The 18,288-nt window shown below is 44.0% G+C and overlaps 1 long non-coding RNA gene across 1 annotated transcript; it reads left to right on the top strand.

Moving 5' to 3' along the window:
- Positions 1 to 5,589: 5,589 nt before the first annotated feature.
- LOC103279479 (uncharacterized) lies at positions 5,590 to 16,928 on the top strand. Its single transcript, XR_010002695.1, has 2 exons — positions 5,590 to 14,500; positions 14,675 to 16,928. It is a non-coding gene; the product is annotated as an uncharacterized LOC103279479 (long non-coding RNA).
- The last annotated feature ends 1,360 nt before the right edge of the window (positions 16,929 to 18,288 follow it).

Here is an 18,288-nt window from a genome sequence, read left to right as displayed (position 1 = left end):
GCGTGGACACAAACGTGGCAGTAGCCCTGCCTCCTTAGGGGTCAGTTGCCCTCAATGGGACTGGAAGGCGCAGAAGGATCTCTTTCCTTCCCAGGATGACCCTCCTGTGTCTCTTCAAAAGGAAGCCCCCTGGAGCCTCGTGAGGTAAGAAGAGGGAGGGCTATATATTCGGGGAAGGAAACTAAATCACATTGATTCAATAGGTCTAACTTCAGTTGGCAGGAGGAATTAAAGAAACGATAGCCTTATTATTATTATTGTTATTATTATTATTATTATTATTATTATTATTTATTACTAAATAATATTATTACCCATTTTATTATTATTAATCATTAACAATAAATATTACCAATTAATAATTAGAATTGTTATTACTTATTATTAATAATTACTAATTATTACTATTATTAATTATTAATAATTATTATTACTTTTATTGGGGTTTATCTACAATTGCGAGCTGGTTTGCCTCCGCCCTAGGTTGCATCTACACTGTAGAATTAACACAGTTTTGCACCACTTTAACTTCCCTGGTTCCATGTTATGCAGTCCTGGGAGGTGTAGTTTTCTGAGACACTCTTTGGTAGAGAAGTCTAAAGGTCTTGTAAAACCACAACTCCCAGAGTCCCTAGCATAGAGCCATGGCAGCCAAAGTAGTGCCAGACTGCATTTATTCTGCAGTGTAGACACATCCCTAGATTTTTACTATGGTGGTAGTTCCTTTTGCCTAGATGTATTTTCAGGGCATGTTGTAGTATATAAATATGGAGACATTCTGCATATATGGCGTGGCCCAGACCGGAAGCGAACAAGACTAGAACAGCTGGGTTTGAATCCACTCTCGCCGCTTGATCACCCCAGGCGGCCCTTGATCTTCAGGGGAAGCCGCTTGTTTCAACAGATCTAGAGCAAAAGGAGAGAATGGAGGCAACCCCAACACCCAGCGGGAGGTCGCTTCGGTTGGTTTAGTACCAGTCTGCGCCAATGTTGGACTGGCAGCTGTGCAGGATGTTGGACTGAAGCAAGAGGAAGACAATCAGTGAAGATCCCTGCCTGGTCTCAGGAAGAAGTGGGCACCATTTTTGAACTTCTCTGTGTGGGCTAAAGAGAGGATGGAAAGCTCGCTTGTGATTGGGAAAGGTCTAGAACATAATCCTTGTTGGATAGCAAGCCTGAACGTATCTGAGGCCCCTTCCACACAGCTGTATAAAATCCACATTGAACTGGATTATATGGCAGTGTGGACTCAGATAACCCACATCAAAGCAGATATTGTGGATTATCTGTCTTGATATTCTGGGTTATATGGCTGTGTGGAAGGATCCTGACTCTACTCCGTTTTATATGGCAGTGTAGATCCAGTTAAACTCTGTTGAGCCCAAAGTTGCTGTTTGTCCAATGTAATTGTCTGGTCGTGCTTTGTGTTGGGGAATCTGTGTTAGGCTCAAAATAACCCCCAGTTGGGGTGATTCTAGCAGAGTACTAGAAGTAAACTTCATAACCAGCAGAAATTTACCTATGAGGATCTGGAATAAGCTTCGCCCTTTTGGGAGACATGCATAGGAATGTGGGGAAAGGAATCCCTCAACTTAGCCCTGTCTCTGACCTAGCTACTCATTGAGGACAGGAAACTTGATGACACAAGAGACTAGTGCAGTTCAGGGATGAAACTCAGCACATTGTCTTGAAAACTTAATGAAGTGTGAAAGGGGGAGATCGACTGGAGGAAATAATAAACTGGAAACCAATTATTTGGACCAGGCCAGCATCATTGTGATACATGTATCTTCCTGGTTAGGTAGGTACTCATTCTCCCATGTTTCCCTAGCAGTTTCTGCCTTTTTCTTTCTTCTTAGGGGGCATCGACACTGTAGAATGAATGCAGCTTGACACCACTTGAACCGTAGTGGCCCAATGTTATTGAATCATGAGAGTGCTAGTGTCTCACCAAACTAAAACCCTCATGATGCCTTAGAATTGAGCCATAGCAGTTAAAGTGGAGTCAAGTTGCATTTATTCTACAATGTAAACGCAACCTTAGGCCAATAAAAAGACCAGCAGTCGCTTCTCTACTTCTGTATCCGCTGGAAGGTTTCTAACGTAACAATTTCGAGATTCTGTTTCCAGACGGTCAGATGATACCAACCAAGTCTCCACCTGTGTATCTATCGCTGTTTTCAGCTTCGACTTTGCAAGCCTTTCCCTCTTCCAACTCTATAACTACAACATCAACAAAAGGACATTTCCCATCTTTGAAATGAATATTTTGAAATCAAAACATTTGGGGGAAACCACGAAAAGCCTGGAGGTCATCAGACCGTTCTTCTGTCTGAAAATAAACAAATAGGATGACATCAGTTTGACTCTCCTAAACTGAAAGCTTCTGCACATGCTAAAACAGTGGTTCTCAACCTGGGGTCCCTTGTTTGTTTGTTTGTTTGTTTTTTTGCCAGCTTACCAGCTGTTAGGATTTCTGGGAGCTGAAGGTCAAAACATCTGGGGCCCCACAGTCTGAGAACCACGGTGCTAAAAGGCAACTTGCCCAGCAAATATCAAAACCTTCAATCCAGTTGCTATTCCCAATTAGTTGGATTTTAGGCCTTCACCCTATGGGCTCTTGAGACGTGTAGATTGCTGGGTGTCTCTGCTAATACGTGCAGGAGCGTGGACTAGGGCGGTCTAACAAGGAAGTCCCTCCCAAAATTACAAATTGGGTGAAGAAGCCATGTCAATTAAAGTGACATTGGACGATTACAACTTTGCAGTGAGTTTTTCGGCCTCCCACCTACAGTCTGCCAGTATCAATGTGTGATCCCTGCACTTCCAGTCCCAAAAGGGAGACCTTCTGGCTTCAGGCCTCTCATAATTTTGCAAAATATACAATCTGGAGGTCTTCTTCAGTCCCTCATCCATCCTTGGAGTCTTCCCCTTCCAGTTTGGAAGAGTGCCCAGAGTGTCCAAATGCTCAGGAAAGGAAGGCTTTCTTCCTTTGGGAAGAAATTGAGGCAATGGTCAGCGGAAGTGAGCGGGAGCTGGCACAACATAATAAGCACAATTTGGAAAGGTTTCTTAGAACTCTTCCAGAATCCCCTCAGTCAGCATTATCCCTACAAGCATGATCCCTACTAGTTTGAAAACATCTTGGGAGCTGCAGTCAAAGTGGCCTCTCCTTTCAAAAGGTCTTTAGGCTTCTTTCCCACATAGTGCTGGTACATCTCCCAGAATTCAATAGCACTGGGTCATGGCCATTACAATGATGTCAAACTGTTCAGTGTACAATGTAGAATAGATGCACCCTGAAGCCTGGAATCATGTACTAAAAACCTTTGATCAAGACAGGAGTGTCTCTGAACATGTCCAGTACTGAATCAGAGGCATCTTGTGATAGAATAGGCCTGGGCTGGTGGTCCTTCTTCTTCTTCTTCTTCTTCTTCTTCTTCTTCCTCCTCCTCCTCCTCCTCCTCCTCCTCCTCCTCCTCCTCCTCCTCCTCCTCCTCCTCCTCCTCCTCCTCCTCCTCCTCCTCCTCCTCCATTTGCTATTTGGATTTAAGAGCACAAGGAATTTCAGGGGTTTGTCCTATTGGTAGCATACAGGATGAATGGCAGCAGCAATCTTCCAGTGGGTTGCTGTGAGTTTTCCACGCTGCATGACCATGTTCCAGAAGCATTCTTTCCTGATGTTTTCCTTACATCTATGGCAAGCATCCTCAGAAGTTGTGAGGTCTGTTGGAAACTAGGCAAGTGGGGTTGATATCTCTGTGGAATGTCCAGGGTGGGAGAAAGAACTCTTGTCTGTTGGAGGCAGGTGTGAATGTTGCAATGGACCACCTTGATTAGCACTGAATGACCTTGCAGCTTCAAAGCCTGGCAGCTTCTTGCCTGGGGAAATCCTTTGTTGGGAGGTGTTAGCTGGCCCTGATTTATTCATGCCTGGAATTCCCCTATTTTCTGAGTATTGCTCTTTATTTACTGTCCTGATTTTAGAGGGTTTAAAAAAAAAACTACTAGCCACATTTTGTTCATTTCCATGGTTTCCTGCTGTGTTCCTGGACAACACAGCAGTCTTACACCCAGTGGGATATTACTCCAGTTTAGGATCAGATGAGCTCACCTCTGTGTAAAATATTGGATTGAATCTAGAGGAAGAAAATCAATGAAGATCTCTGCCTGATCTGGAATACAATATTTTTGATAACATTTCTAAATGTATCTTGTACATTAAAGTGAAACTCTTCCACCTTTAATTCGCTTTTTTGCTTATTTAAGTGTCTGCTATTCATCTCGGTGATGAGCCCCGGTGGCGAAGTGTGTTAAAGCGCTGAGCTGTTGAACTTGCAGACCGAAAGGCCCCAGGTTCAAATCCGGGAGCGGAGTAAACGCCCGCTGTTAGCTCCAGCTTCTGCCAACCTAGCAGTTCGAAAACATGCAAATATGAGTAGATCAGGCGCTCCATGCATGACCTTGGAGGTGTCTACGGACACCCGGGCTCTTCGGCTTAGAAATGGAGATGAGCACCAACCCCCAGTTAGACATGACTGGACTTAACGTCAGGGGAAACCTTTACCTTTACCTATTCATCTCTTATATGTGATGTTTTCTATTAAAATCCTAAGGAAACTTGAAAAGGGAAGATCAAAGGAGGAAATAATAAGCTGGAACCTAATCAGTTGTGCTACCCCGATATCATTTTCATAACTCAAAGCCATGCCTGTGTTAGTCTGGAATATCTGCGTGAATATTCCAGGCCCCATCTACACTGACCATTTAATGTAATTTCAAACTGATATTGAAGAAAGTGGTTTCAATGTGCGGGTGATTACCTAGGAAATCCTGGAACCAATTTGAGGATGGTGATTCCACAAACCACAGAGCAATGGTGCACATCAAGAGCTCTCTTTCTTGAGCTTTTGTGGAAGTTTGTTGTCTGGCGGCCCCAGTTTGAAGCTAGCTTTGAACAGCATTCAATGTTGGTGTAGATGGGGCATTTCTGCAGGGTTTCATAAATCCGAAGGCCTTCCTCCTTTCTTTGATACATGCTACTCTCTGGACATCTGTGTATTTGCTACATGCTCATTGCTTCTCCTGGAGTTGGGACATATTCAAAATTACAATAAGGAACTGTAGAAATTCCTGACAGACAACTCTGAATTATTTTTTTTCCGTGTCAGGAGCAACTTGAGTCGCTTCTGGAGTGAGAGAATTGGCCGTCTGCAAGGACGTTGCCCAGGGGACGCCAGGATGTTTTGATGTTTTTACTATCTTTGTGGGAGGCTTCTCTGAATATTATGATACAGCTATTAGCAAGACTGTGTTCTACGAAATACTAGTGTGTCATTTTCACCTAGGGTCACATCAGCCAGGCATTGAAAGCCTGATCTAGACCAACACTCAAACCTCTACACAATGCAGACCCTGGGTCCTGGTTCAGTCACACTAAACTGTTAATCTAGAACTCTTCTAGATTACACTGAGAGTGTACTATCTACACTGTATACTTAATGCAGTTTGACACCACTTTAACTGGCAAGGCTCAATGCTATGAAATCCTGGGCGTTGTAGCACTCTTTGGCAGAGAAGAGGAAAGTAAAACTACAACTCCCAATTTTCATAGCATTGAACCAAGGCAGTTAGTGCTTTCAAACAGTATAGACAGTTGTTGTGGTTTTCCAGGCTGTATGGCCATGTTCCAGAAGCATTCTCTCATTGAATGGCCCCAGGCAAGAAGCAGCCAGGCTTTGAAGCTGGAAAGCCATTCAATGCTAATCAGGGTGGTCAATTGCAACATTCACACTTGCCTCCAACAGACGAGAGTTCCTTATCCCACCCTGGACCTTCCACAGATATTTAAATCTCCCTTGCCTAGTTTCCAATATACCTCACAACCTGTGAGGATTCCTGTCATAGGTTTGTCAAGTCGCTTCTGGTGTGAGAGAATTGGCCATCTGTAAGGACGTTGCCCAGGGATCTCCCGGATGTTTTGATGTTTTTACCATCCTTGTGGGAGGCTTCTCTCATGTCCCCTCACGGAGCTGGAGCTGATAGAGGGGGCTCATCCACGCTTTCCCAGGGTTGGCAACCGGCAACCTTCAGGTCAGCAACCCAACTTTCAGGTCATCAGTCCTGCCGGCACAAGGGTTTAACTCCCCTGTGCCACCTGCCATGGCAAACAAAGTGGTGTCAAACTGCATTTTTATACAATCTAGATGCACCCCAGGAACTTGTTTTGGCTACCAGGACTGAGTGGAGCCCATTTTTTTCATAAGAGTTTGCTTCTCATCCCTTTCCAAGACCCAAAATATCTTTTTGAGACTACAATCCACGTTCCAATTCCAACTTCTGAGAAAACGACTAAACAAAACCTGGCGGGGAGAGGAATAAAGCCGCCAATTGGAAGCATTCCCGATTGGAATCCGTAGGCTTCTTGGCAGATTTCAGTGTGCTTGGGATTAAGCTGCCCTTTGTTTCGTTCAGAACCGCCGCCCAGAGACGTTTCATCCCAAAGGAGGAACGAACCTTGAACCCAAAGTCCATTCTTCTCCTGAAAGTGGTTCTGTGTCAGTGTAGGTGAACGGTCTTAGTTCAAGGGGACCCCAGCCTGCAGGCTAACAGGGCATTGGCATATAACGTAGTTCAGACTGCATTACATGGCAATGTAGATCCGCCTGTATTGAATTTAGAAGCATGCATAACCTAGTCCTGTGCTTACAAATAAGCTCTATTCAAGTGGGCTTTAGTCCTGAGTAAAATACTAAACTTACGAACTAGTCAGAAATTGGCACCCATGGAACAGCAGCTAAGTAGAAAAACCTCAGGATTATTGCAATTTGTTGTCGAAGGCTTTCATGGATGGAATCACAGGGTTGCTGAGAGTTTTCCAGGCTGTATGGCCATGTTCCAGAACACTGTGATACTTGAGAACACAGAAATTCTGGACCACTCTAACAACCACCATGTCAGACTGCACAGAGAAGCCATGGAAATCCACAAGCATGTGGGCAATTTCAACAGAAAGGAGGAAAACATGAAAACAAACAAAACCTGGCTACCAGTATTAAAAAAAATTCTAGAATCGGGACAGTAAATAAAGAACAATACTCAGAAAACAGAGGAACTCCAGACAGGAAACAATCAGGGCCAACTAACACCTCCCAACAAAGGATTCTCCCAGGCAGGAAGCAGCCAAGCTTTGAAGCTGAAAGCTATCCAATGCTAATCAAGGTGATCAATTGCAACAGTCACACTTGCCTCCAACAGACAAGAGTTCCTTATCCCACCCTGGACCTTCCACAGATATTTAAATCTCCCTTGCCTAGTTTCCAATATACCTCACAACCTGTGAGGATTCCTGTCATAGATGTGAGCGAAACGTCTATACAGCCCGGAAAACTCACAGCAACCCACTTATTGCAATTTGACCCCAGTTTAACTGCCAGGCCTCAATGCCATGGGAGTCAAAGTATGATGAGGGATCTTCACTCATCCCCTTGAGAAGTTTCCAAAAAGCTTCACCTGCCATGTAACGAATTCCTTATAACTTGCGTTCTTCTTCTGTAACGCTTTTATGAAATTGGGCGGAAGGTACAGGGAGAGTTACATTGCATTTCTGAGATAGATTCTCTTGTTGGTAACAAAACGAAAACAGAAACAAATGTCTCCCTCTGATTATATGTATATATGGTCTTTTAACTGCTGTGTTGTAGACCTGTCTTGAACAGCGAGGAGAGGCGAGTAACGAATTATATTAATGATTGTTACTATTAATAGATCCTTTCCCCCTCACCAGACTGCAGTTGATTTCCCAAACTGCTCCACGTTGTAATTCGGCTGCATTATATGGTCAGTGTAAACCCATACAATGCAGTTAAATTGCATACAATCATACAGATGAGACTATTTGCTGCTTATTTTCATGTTTTTTCATCTAATACGAAAATGTAGTAGATCCATTGCCCGCTGAAATAGAAACGCAACCGAAGTAGCGCTTCTCTCCCACCAAGATCCGTCTCAAAGTAGTTCAGTCCAGTTCCTTCCACGTGAATTTACGCGAGAGTAAATTCTTCCAATCCGGACGGTGTGACCAACCTCAAGTTTGGAAATATTGGGGCGATCACACTTCTCTCTCTCTCTCTCCCTCTGTTTATTGTTCTTGATGCTGTACACACAAGCCAACAACAAACACATATATGTGTAGCACATTTTCTATTTAATGATCTGGTTGATGTCATTTGCACCCCTGCATCAAATCCATGAGGAACGGAAGGAGGTTCATTCCTTTGAAGCTTTTTTAAGATGTAGGACGCCAGCAGACTGTTGTTTTCCCTGTTGCAGACTGAGGCTGTTCTTTCCGCCCCTGGAAAGCATTGCGTGGTGATTGTGGCTAATTGATAATGATGGGATATTGATCATTGTGGATATTAATGGCTAATTTTCCCGGTTTTTTACCTGACTCAGATCGATAAAAATCACTTCCAAATTAGTTTGGTCTGAAGAACTGAAAATGACGGGCTTGACTTGGGCTGAAATTCAAAATGTGTGCAAACGCTAGAACTCCGAACACCCATTGCTTATGAACCGAGGGAGCATCCACACTGTTGAATGAAAACGGTTTAGCTATGGCTCCGTGGTAGGGGGTCCTGGGGGTTGTACTTTGGTGAGGGGTCAGCACTACTTGGCAAAGAAGGTTAAAGGGCTTTTAAAACTACAGATCCTATAATTACATAGCATTGAGCCATGGCAATAAAAGCCATGTCAAATTTGTCAAAATTGCGTTATTCCTACAGTGTGGATGAACCCTTAATCTGCGTTCCCTTCCTCTCGTTCAAAGATACCACAAGATCTAGGTTGCTGTGAGTTTTCCGGGCTGTATGGCCATGTTCCAGATGCATTCTCTTCTCACATTTCGTCCACATCTATGGCAGGCACCCTGAGGTTGTGAGGTCTGTTGGAAACTAGGCAAGCGGGGTTGATATATCTGTGGAAAGTCCAGGTGGGAGAAAGAACTCTTGTCTGTTGGAGGCAAGTGTGACTGTTGCAATTAATAACCTTGATTAGCATTTAATTGCCTTACCGCTTCAAAGCCTGGCTGCTTCCTGCCTAGGGGAATCCTTTGTTGGGAGGTGTTAGCTGGCCCGATTGATTCCTGTCTGGAATTCCCCTGTTTTTGAGTGTGGTTCTTTATTTACTGTCCTGATTCTAGAGATTTTTTAAAATACTGGTAGACACATTTTTTTCATTGTCATGGTTTTCTCCTTTCTGTTGAAATTGCCTACATGCTTGTGCATTTCAAGGCTTCTCTGTGTAGTCTGTCATGGTGGTTGTCAGAGTGGTCCAGCATTTCTGTGTTCCTAAATAATAGTCTGTGTCCGGGCTGGTTCCTCAAGTGCTCCGCTGTGGCTGACTCCTCTGACTGAGTGAGTCTGCAGTGCCTTCCCTGTCCCTTGGTTCGCGGCTGGGCAGTGCTGCTGAGTTTGGGGGTCCCTATGAAGACTTGTCCACAGCTGCATGAGATACGGTAGACTCCTGCAGAGGTGAGAGGATCCCTTTTGTCCTTTGCTGAACGTAGCATTTGTTGGATTGTCTTAGTGGGTCTGTAGATAGTTTGTACATTGTGTTTCTTCATCAGCTTTCCTATGCGGTTCCCTTGATGTAGGGTACGAACACTTTTCTTCTGGGGGAAAGTTTGTCTTTACTCTCGTGGCTTGTTCTTGGTCTTGCTCATGTAAAACTTCCTTGGAGCCTTTAGTGTATCAAAAAGAAGAGTTTAGGCACCGAAAGAAAAGGGAGCAGGCACAGGTTAGGAGGTGAGCAATTTTCAAAATCTCGCTCTCTGCAATATTAGAAACTTAAGATATTTTCTCTGGAAGGGCAACATTTTTATTTGGAGAAGGCAAACCTCCCACTTAAGTCCAGGTCTGTTTGAAGCGGTCCAAATTAAAATCTTTTATAAAGATTTAGCTATTATATAAAAACACACACAGTCGTGACTCCTGCATATAATGGTGTGTACGACCCTGCCTTGATTTCTGGGGGTGGAAGAGTAGGAAGGTGCCTAATGTATTATTATTATTATTATTATTATTATTATTATTATTATTATTATTATTATTATTTACACAACAAGATCAGTACACAGCAAACAATGCTGGCTGTTGTATTGGATCACACGTCAGGAAACGTCCCAAGTGTCTAGGACTATAATATAATAACAATAATAATTACTATAATATAATAATTGCTATAATATAATAATAACAGTTACTATAATATAATATAATAATAATTAGGTAAAGGTAAAGGTTTCCCCTGACGTTAAGTCCAGTCGTGTCTGATTCAGGGGGTTGGTGCTCATTTCCATTTCTAAGCTGAAGAGCCGGCGTTGTCTGTAGACTCCTCCAAGGTCATGTGGCCGGCATGACTGCATGGAGCGCCGTTACCTTCCCGCCGGAGCGGTACCTATTGATCTACTCACATTTGCATGTTTTCGAACTGCTAGGTTGGCAGAAGCTGGAGCTGACAGCGGGCGCTCACTCCGCTCCCCGGATTTGAACCTGGGACTTTTCGGTCTGCAAGTTCAGCAGCTAAGTGCTTTAACACACTGCGTCACCGGAGGCACCAATAATAATAGTTACTATATAATAATTACTACAATATAATAATTGCTATAATATTACAATAGTTACTATAATATAATTATAATTGCTATAACAATAATAACTATAATATAATGATGATGATAATAAGGTTTAACACGGCTTGGAAGCTGACCTTTCCCAAAGGGTTGCCTTTACCTCCCAACCCAGAGGCGCCTTGGTTGGTTTTTCTCCAAAGCGTTAATGGTTTTGCATTTTAGGAACAAGGGAAAAAGAAGGCAAGGGGGGAAAGAGCCCTTCGCGAGGGGCTTGTAACGCCCCCAGGCTGCCCCTTCATTAAATCACCCCCGAAGAGGCGAGGTATGTTAACGATTAACTCGTTTTCAAAGGATTAATCTCCCCGTTTCGGAGTGGAAATGTTTGGCGGTGGTTTCCAGGCGGGGACATCAATCACCCGGCCTCGCGAGCCCATTAATGTCCATTCCCATCGGGAAGGCGACCGGCTTGATTGGGACGGGACTGGCTTCCATCGGGCCCAGGAGCCGCAAAAGGCGTTTCGAAGCCAGCTTGCAGGCCGGGATCGGAACCTCGCCTTCCCTGTAGACGGGGAAAGAAACCCCATCGGATCTGTTTTTCTACTAGTTGCAAAGCGGAAAGAAGAGCAGGAAGTCTCCCAATGGCTGCCTCCATCTCGCTCGCGTTGGGAGGCGAGGAAATCAGACTGGGTTTCCCTTCTCCTGCTTGGGTCCTTCCTTGGGCGAAACCCTCCCCGACCCAGGACGAGGTAGGAAACATTTGTTATCCATTACTGGCCCCTTTCTCTTTGGGAATTGGAGAGGGCGGGGAGGAAAAGATTGGGCACGATGGAGTGCATCTGCACTAGAAAATTAATTCAGTTCGACGTCGCTTTAACTGTCGCGGCTCAATGCTATGAAATACTGGGAACTGCAGTTTGGTGAGGCATCCTTTGACGGAAAAGACCTTGAAAAACTACAACTACCTTGAGCCCTGCCGGTTAAGGGGCAAAAGCATGATCGGGTTGCTGATAGTCTTTCGGGCTGTATGGCCGTGTTCCAGAAGCTTTCTCTCCTCACCTTTTGCCTGCATCTGTGGCAGGCATCCTCAGAGGTTGTGAGGAATCATGATCGATTTTTATTTGATTTGTATACTTTCAGGAACTGACTATAACATGATAGCCAAGGTAAGCTTCTTACGCTATGCCTGCAGGCGAAAGGGAGATTTGGAGAACTACACCTTGGAACTACACCTTGCAGCATCCTCCAGCAAGTACCTAGCCAGATGGCTGAGAACTTCCATATAATATTTTTTCCAAAATCTAGATGCACAAAAAAACTTTCCATTAAGTAAGGTAACAAGACCGTATTTTTAAATATGTCTGCGGTATGCGGATTTAGTTATTAGCATAATTGTTTAAGTCTGCGTAGCTGTGAGTTTTCCGGGCTATCTGGCCATGTTCCAGAAGCATTCTCTCCTGACGTTTCGCCTGCATCTGTGGCAGGCATCCTCAGAGGTTGTGAGGTTTGCTGGATACTAGGCAAGTGGGATTTATATATCTGTGGAAGGTCCAGGGTGGGAGAAAGACCTCTTGTCTGTTTGAGGCAGGTGTGCATGTTGCAATTAATCACATTGATTAGCATTGAATGGACTTGCAACTTCAAAGCCTGGCTGCTTCTTGCCTGGGGGAATCCTTTTTTGGGGAGGTGTTAGCTGGCCCTGATTGTTTTCTGTCTGAAATTCTCCTGTTTTTTGAGTGTTGCTTTTTACTTACTAATAATAAATAATAATAAAACTTTATTTATATCCCGCCACCATCTCCCCAACGGGGACTCGGGGCGGCTTACATGGGGCCATGCCCAAGACAGTACAATATAACAAAATATAAAAACAACATATCAAAATACAATTAAACAATACAAGAATAACAATGCACAGTACAGAACAAAATCAAAGCAAAAGCAACATAACATAACAAGGGCGGGCCGCATGGACACAAAGTTAAAACTCGGGTAAGAAAAGATAAGAATAAAACCATGGGGAACAGGAACATGAGATAGTGAAACAGTCTAGAGGATAGATGTTGGGGGGAGTAACAAAGGAGGTATATAACAGTTACTCTCCGAAAGCACACCGGAAGAGCCATGTTTTACTGCCCTGATTCTAGAACTTTTTAAATACTGGTAGCCAGGTTTTGTTCATCTTCATCACTACTAGTAACACCTCCCAACAAAGGATTCCCTCAGACAGGAAGCAGCTTTGAAGCTGCAAGGGTATTCAATGATAATCAAGGTGATCAATTGCAACATTCACACTTGCCTTAAACAGACAAGAGTTGCTGTGAGTTTTCCGGGCTGTATGGCCATGTTCCAGGAGCATTCTCTCCCGACGTTTCACCCACATCTATGGCAGGCATCCTCAGAGGTTGTGAGTTCTGTTGAAAACTAAGCAAGTGGGGGTTTTATATATTGGTGGAAGGTCCAGGGTGAGAGAACGAAGTCTTGTCTGTTAAAGGCAAGTGTTTATGCAGCCACCTTGAGGAAAGGAGGAAACCATGAAAATGAACAAAATCTGGCTACCAGTATTAAAAAACCCTAAAATCAGGACAGTAAATAAACACTCAGAACACAGGAGAATTCCAGCCAGAAAACAATCAGGGCCAGCTAACACCTCCTAACAAAGATTCCCGCAGAGAGTAAGCAGCCAGTCCTTGAATCTGCAAGGCCATTTAATGCTAATCAAAGTGGCCAATTGCTACATTCACACTTGCCTCCTACAGACAAGAGTTCTTCTCCCACCCTGGACTTTCTGCAGATATACTCGTATAAACCACTCTTGCCTAGTTTTCAACAGTCCTCACAACCTCTGAGGATGTCTCATCACACTTGAGCATTGACCCACTTTAGTCCATTTTAAATGCTGTTACTGCCTCCCTCGGAGTTCTGGGGTTTGTAGTTTAGGGAGGCCCAGGGCTTCTCTGAATGAGCAGTTCAAAGGCCCCTCCCTAAATTACACCCCCCAGAACTCTGTAGGAGGCAGTCACAGTATTTAAAGCGGATAAATTTCCAAGTGTGATGAGGCCCTATAGATGCAGGTGAAACGTCAGGAATGAATGCTTCTGGAACATGGCCATACATCCTGGAAGACTCACAGCAACCCAGTGATTCCGGCCATGAAAACCTTCGACAACACATTAAAATAAAAGTCACTTGAACAAGGCTTTCTTTCTGAATGGGGAAGACGTTTTCTCTTTAAGGAAGGAGATACTCCTGTCTCTTGCCATCTCTGCCCATCCCTCCTCCTCCTCCTCCTCGATGCTGAGGACTTGTTCAATGAAATAATTTCCCCGTGGGATCCAGTCCAAGCCAATCCTCTTCTCGGGACTCCCTCCAGTGGCTGATTTCTCCTCCAGATCTCAGGTGTGTGGGCAGGTAGGGCAGGGAGCGGGCTCATCCCCCCTCCACATCCGCAGCGATAAGAATTGGGGGTGGATGGGGAGGCCGGGGCAAGAGAGCTCTCGCCAGGGAACTTGAACGCACAGGGCCCTGCCACATAGCCTACATCCCAGAATATCAAGGCAGGAAATCCCACAATGTCTGCTTTGAACTGGGTTATCTGAGTCCACATTCAGATAATGAGGGATTTTCTGCCTTGATATTCTGGGATAGAGGGCTGCGTGGAAGGGCCCATACTCCACAAATAAACAGGGATTTGTTGTTGTTGTCGTCGTCGTCGTCGTCGTCGTTGTTGTTGTTTTGCAGGGCCAAAAGCACCAGACTGGGCCTGATCTTGGAATCTAAGCAGGATGGATTTATGTCTTTCATAAGAGTCCGATCAGAACAGGGCAAAATGCCACCTGGGAGGGATTTATCCCTTGAAGCCTAAACACAAAGGTAAGCCCGTTGAGTTCAATAGGAAGGGTCCTGGATGACGTCCACGTTATCATTCTTTCTCTCTCCAGGGGCGGGTGGCTTCAAATGCACGACTAGACTTAATATCAGGGAAAGGCCTTTACCTTTAGTGTGCTTCTATTTGTGTATTTTAACTGCGTTTGTACCCTGCTTCAGGCCTTGAGGAGAGTCGGGTAAGAATTAAAAATCATAGTCATCATCATCATCATCATCATCTCTGAGACCGGCCACCCGCCTCCTGGACCCGGAGAGAGGTCGCCATCGCCCCCTCGCCGTCCCTCGGTCTCCCTTCCTCCCCTCACCCCTCTCTCTCCGTTTGCTTCCCCGCGGATCTCAATCGGGGTCCTTGATCTGCCCTCGGAGCCTCGCAAAGACACCGCGGCGAGTCTGGGCCGGACGCCTCGCCTCGGAGAAGGAAGAGGAAGCCGAGGAGTCGTCGGTCGGCCTGGCCTTCAAGAGCCGCTTTGCCTCGAGGCAGAGGGGCGGGGCGGGGGGGGGGTGTTCACACATGCAGGGCCTGACACGGGAGAAGACTTTCAAGGGAAAACCATTTTTTAAGACCCAGAGCTTGAGGAACTCAGAATCATGGAGATTTAGATGTGACTCTCAAGGGCTATCCAATCCAACCCCTTTCTTCCATGCAAGGATATACAACCAAAGCACTTCCAACAGATGGCCAACTAGCCCTTGTTAAAAATAACTTCCAGGGAAGGAAACTCCCCCACACTGGGGGCAGCATATTCTTTTGGTGAACAACTCTTATGTGGAGTCTCTTGACCTGTTGTGTTGTCCAAGGTTTGCATGGCCGGAATCACTGTGCTGCTGTGTTGTGCTGCTGTGCTTTCCGGGTTGTATGACCATGTTTCAGAAGCATTCTCTCCTGACATTTTGCCCACATCTATGGCAGGCATCCTCAGAGGTTGTGAGCTCTGTTGGAACACTAGGCATGTGGGGTTTATATATCTGTGGAATAATGTCCAGGGTGGGAGAAAGAACTCTTCTCTGTTGGAGGCAAGTGTGAATGTTACAGTTGGCCACCTTGATTAGCATTTAATGGTATTGCACTTTCAAGGCCTGGCTGGTTGCTGCCTGGAGAAATCCTTTGTTGAGAGATGTTATTCCTGTCTGGAATTTCCCCGTTTTTTAGTGTTGGCCTTTATTTACTGTTCTGATTTTAGAAGTTTTTAAAGTACTGGTAGCCAGATTTTGTTCATTTTCCTGTTATTTGAATGCATTGTTCTATGTCTTAGTCTCTGGAGCATCAGAAAGCAAACATTTCCCCTTCTCAATGTGACATAACTATCATCTCCCCTCTCAGCCTTCTGTAAGACAAATATACCCAGCTCCCAACTTGTTTTGGGGAAAACTGCTCCTGACTTCCTCACCTGGGAAGGCCTGGTGGGTGAGAGTTGTGGTTTGAAAAAGTAACATTTATAAATAGGCTTTCAAGTTGTGGCTTCTTTTCCTAATGGCTCTCCCGCCTAACCACTACCAGTCTACCCCTTCTCCTGCTGTTGGGTTCATTTTTAATATAATTGTTGGCTGTGGCTCTGAAAATATCTGATAAAATCTGGTTACAAGTATTTTAAAAACTCTAATATCGGGACAGTAAATAAAGAGCAACTCTCTTAAAACAGGGGAATTCCAGACAGGAAACAATCAGGGCCTGTTTACACCTCCCAACAAAGGATTCCTCCAGGCAGAACTCAGCCAGGCCTTGAGGCTGCAAGGTTTTTCAATGCTAATCAAGATTACTGATTGCAACATCCACACCTGCCTCCAACAGACAAGAGTTCTTTCTTCCACCCACCCTGGACGTTCCTCCTATGTATAAACCTCCTCTTGCCTAGTTTCCAATATACTTCAGAACCTCTGAGAATGTCTGCCATAGATGGTGAAACATCAGGAGAGAATGCTTTAGGAACATGGCCATATAGCCTGAAAAACTCACAGCAACACAGTGATTTCTGCCATGAAAGCCTTCCACAAGGCTATGAGGATATATTAAAGGTGGAACCTAAAGCATCTTAAATATCCTAAAGGCATTCCATACCACCTCATCTTGGAAACTAAGCAGAGCCAGCCCTGGTTAGGACTTGGATGGGAGTCTGCCAATTTCAGGTGGCAAAACCACCTCTGAATATTTTGGTTAAGCAAATCCCATGAATTTCATGATGTTGTATTTATTATCAGGCCAAAAAGGCCTGAGGTCTCCATTTGCATCACCTCTCTAAATAATAGGTCAGGCAAATGTCTTAAACAGCCCATGACTCCTGACACCATCACTTTTGTCTCCTTTATGAATTTTGAACATCTTTACCTGATGAAAAAAAAAACAGTGAGTTTTGAAAGCTTGCACAATGTGTTTTGCATCTTTCACTTGACCAAATAAATGTATTACCATAATGCATATTTTGGATTTTTTGGTGTGTTGCTGCACGGTCAACATGACTAATAATGGTATTTTGCAGGCTGATATTGCAGCCCATATAAAGGGACCCAATGTATTCACTCCAGACAAGGCTTGCAAGCTTCAGAGTCTTCTTCTGAATCCCTTTCTAAATATCACATTTAGAAGAACGCAAAACCACACAGCACTTCTTGCCATGCCTTACAGAAATGCTAATCTTGAGACCATCTGCACTCACCCAAACTACATGATATGCAGTTCGTCATAGGTGATATATGAATGTGCATGTTTGGAAACTTTCATCTATAGATGCTTTATTTTTAAGTTTAGTACATTACACAGATAAAAGGCATATCAGCAGTCTGAATCATAGCTGCAAAGTGAAGTCACATTTTTCAGGGTCATGTGCCCTTAAGTGTGTGTGAGTGTGTGTGTGAGAGAGAGACTGAGAGTGAAAAGCAGAACCCACTTGTTCTCAGCTCTAGCCCTCCAGATCTCTTGGAGTTTTATTTCCAAAATTCTTGACATTGCTGGAGTTTCTGGGAGTGCAGCATGGTAAAACTGGGAAATAATAAAATTGATGCTTCATCTGTTGCTGAAGAAGACTCTACACTGCTTCTACTGCTCTTTCCAAAAGTGCCAATAAGCAGGTGAATCCAGGTGTTGCATAACACTGAGTTGGACAGAATGGAAATTTCTTCAAGATTCAGATAGCACCATCATTACTGCTTAAATGTGGAGTTAATATTGACCTTTATAACTGTATCTAAAGAAGTGGATTGAAATCTATGAAAGCTCATGCTCAAATAGATTATCTCAAAGGTACTGCTAGATTCCTTCTCCCTACATTTTCATTTTGATGTGGAAACAGACTAAAACAGTGACCTCCTTCAAAGCTATAGACACACTATGCTTTGATTTTTAAATCATTTCATACAAAATCTATATTCAAACACATTTGAGTAAATCTAGTAGACATTATGGGATTAGAGGATAGGGTTTGATGTGCAATAGTAAGTAATTAAAGAACAGTTACCTAATTAAAGAGCAGGTGGTAAAGGACACTTATTCTATGGAGGAAATTTAGAAGATCTGTACTGGAACTCGGGCTTTGATTTATAAATTAGAAGTAAGGAATGAGGTGGTCACCTCTACAGAAAACATCAAAAGGTGGTAAGAACAAGGGCTGAATGTGAACAGCTCTGAAAATGTCTTTCCAAACTGGATGGTAGAATCCAAATGAAGATAATCAAGTGCTGCACACTGGAATAGTGGTTGCCTTTAAAAAAAAAAAAAAAACAGATTTTTCACATACATTGCTGAGATTTGGCGTGACTGACAGAAAGAAGATCTTAGGGTT

Source organism: Anolis carolinensis, chromosome 2 (assembly GCF_035594765.1).
Source record: "Anolis carolinensis isolate JA03-04 chromosome 2, rAnoCar3.1.pri, whole genome shotgun sequence".
Taxonomy (NCBI): Eukaryota; Metazoa; Chordata; class Lepidosauria; order Squamata; family Dactyloidae; genus Anolis; species Anolis carolinensis.
Note: the sequence above shows the minus strand (reverse complement) of the source record. Positions and strands in the feature narration are given on the sequence as shown.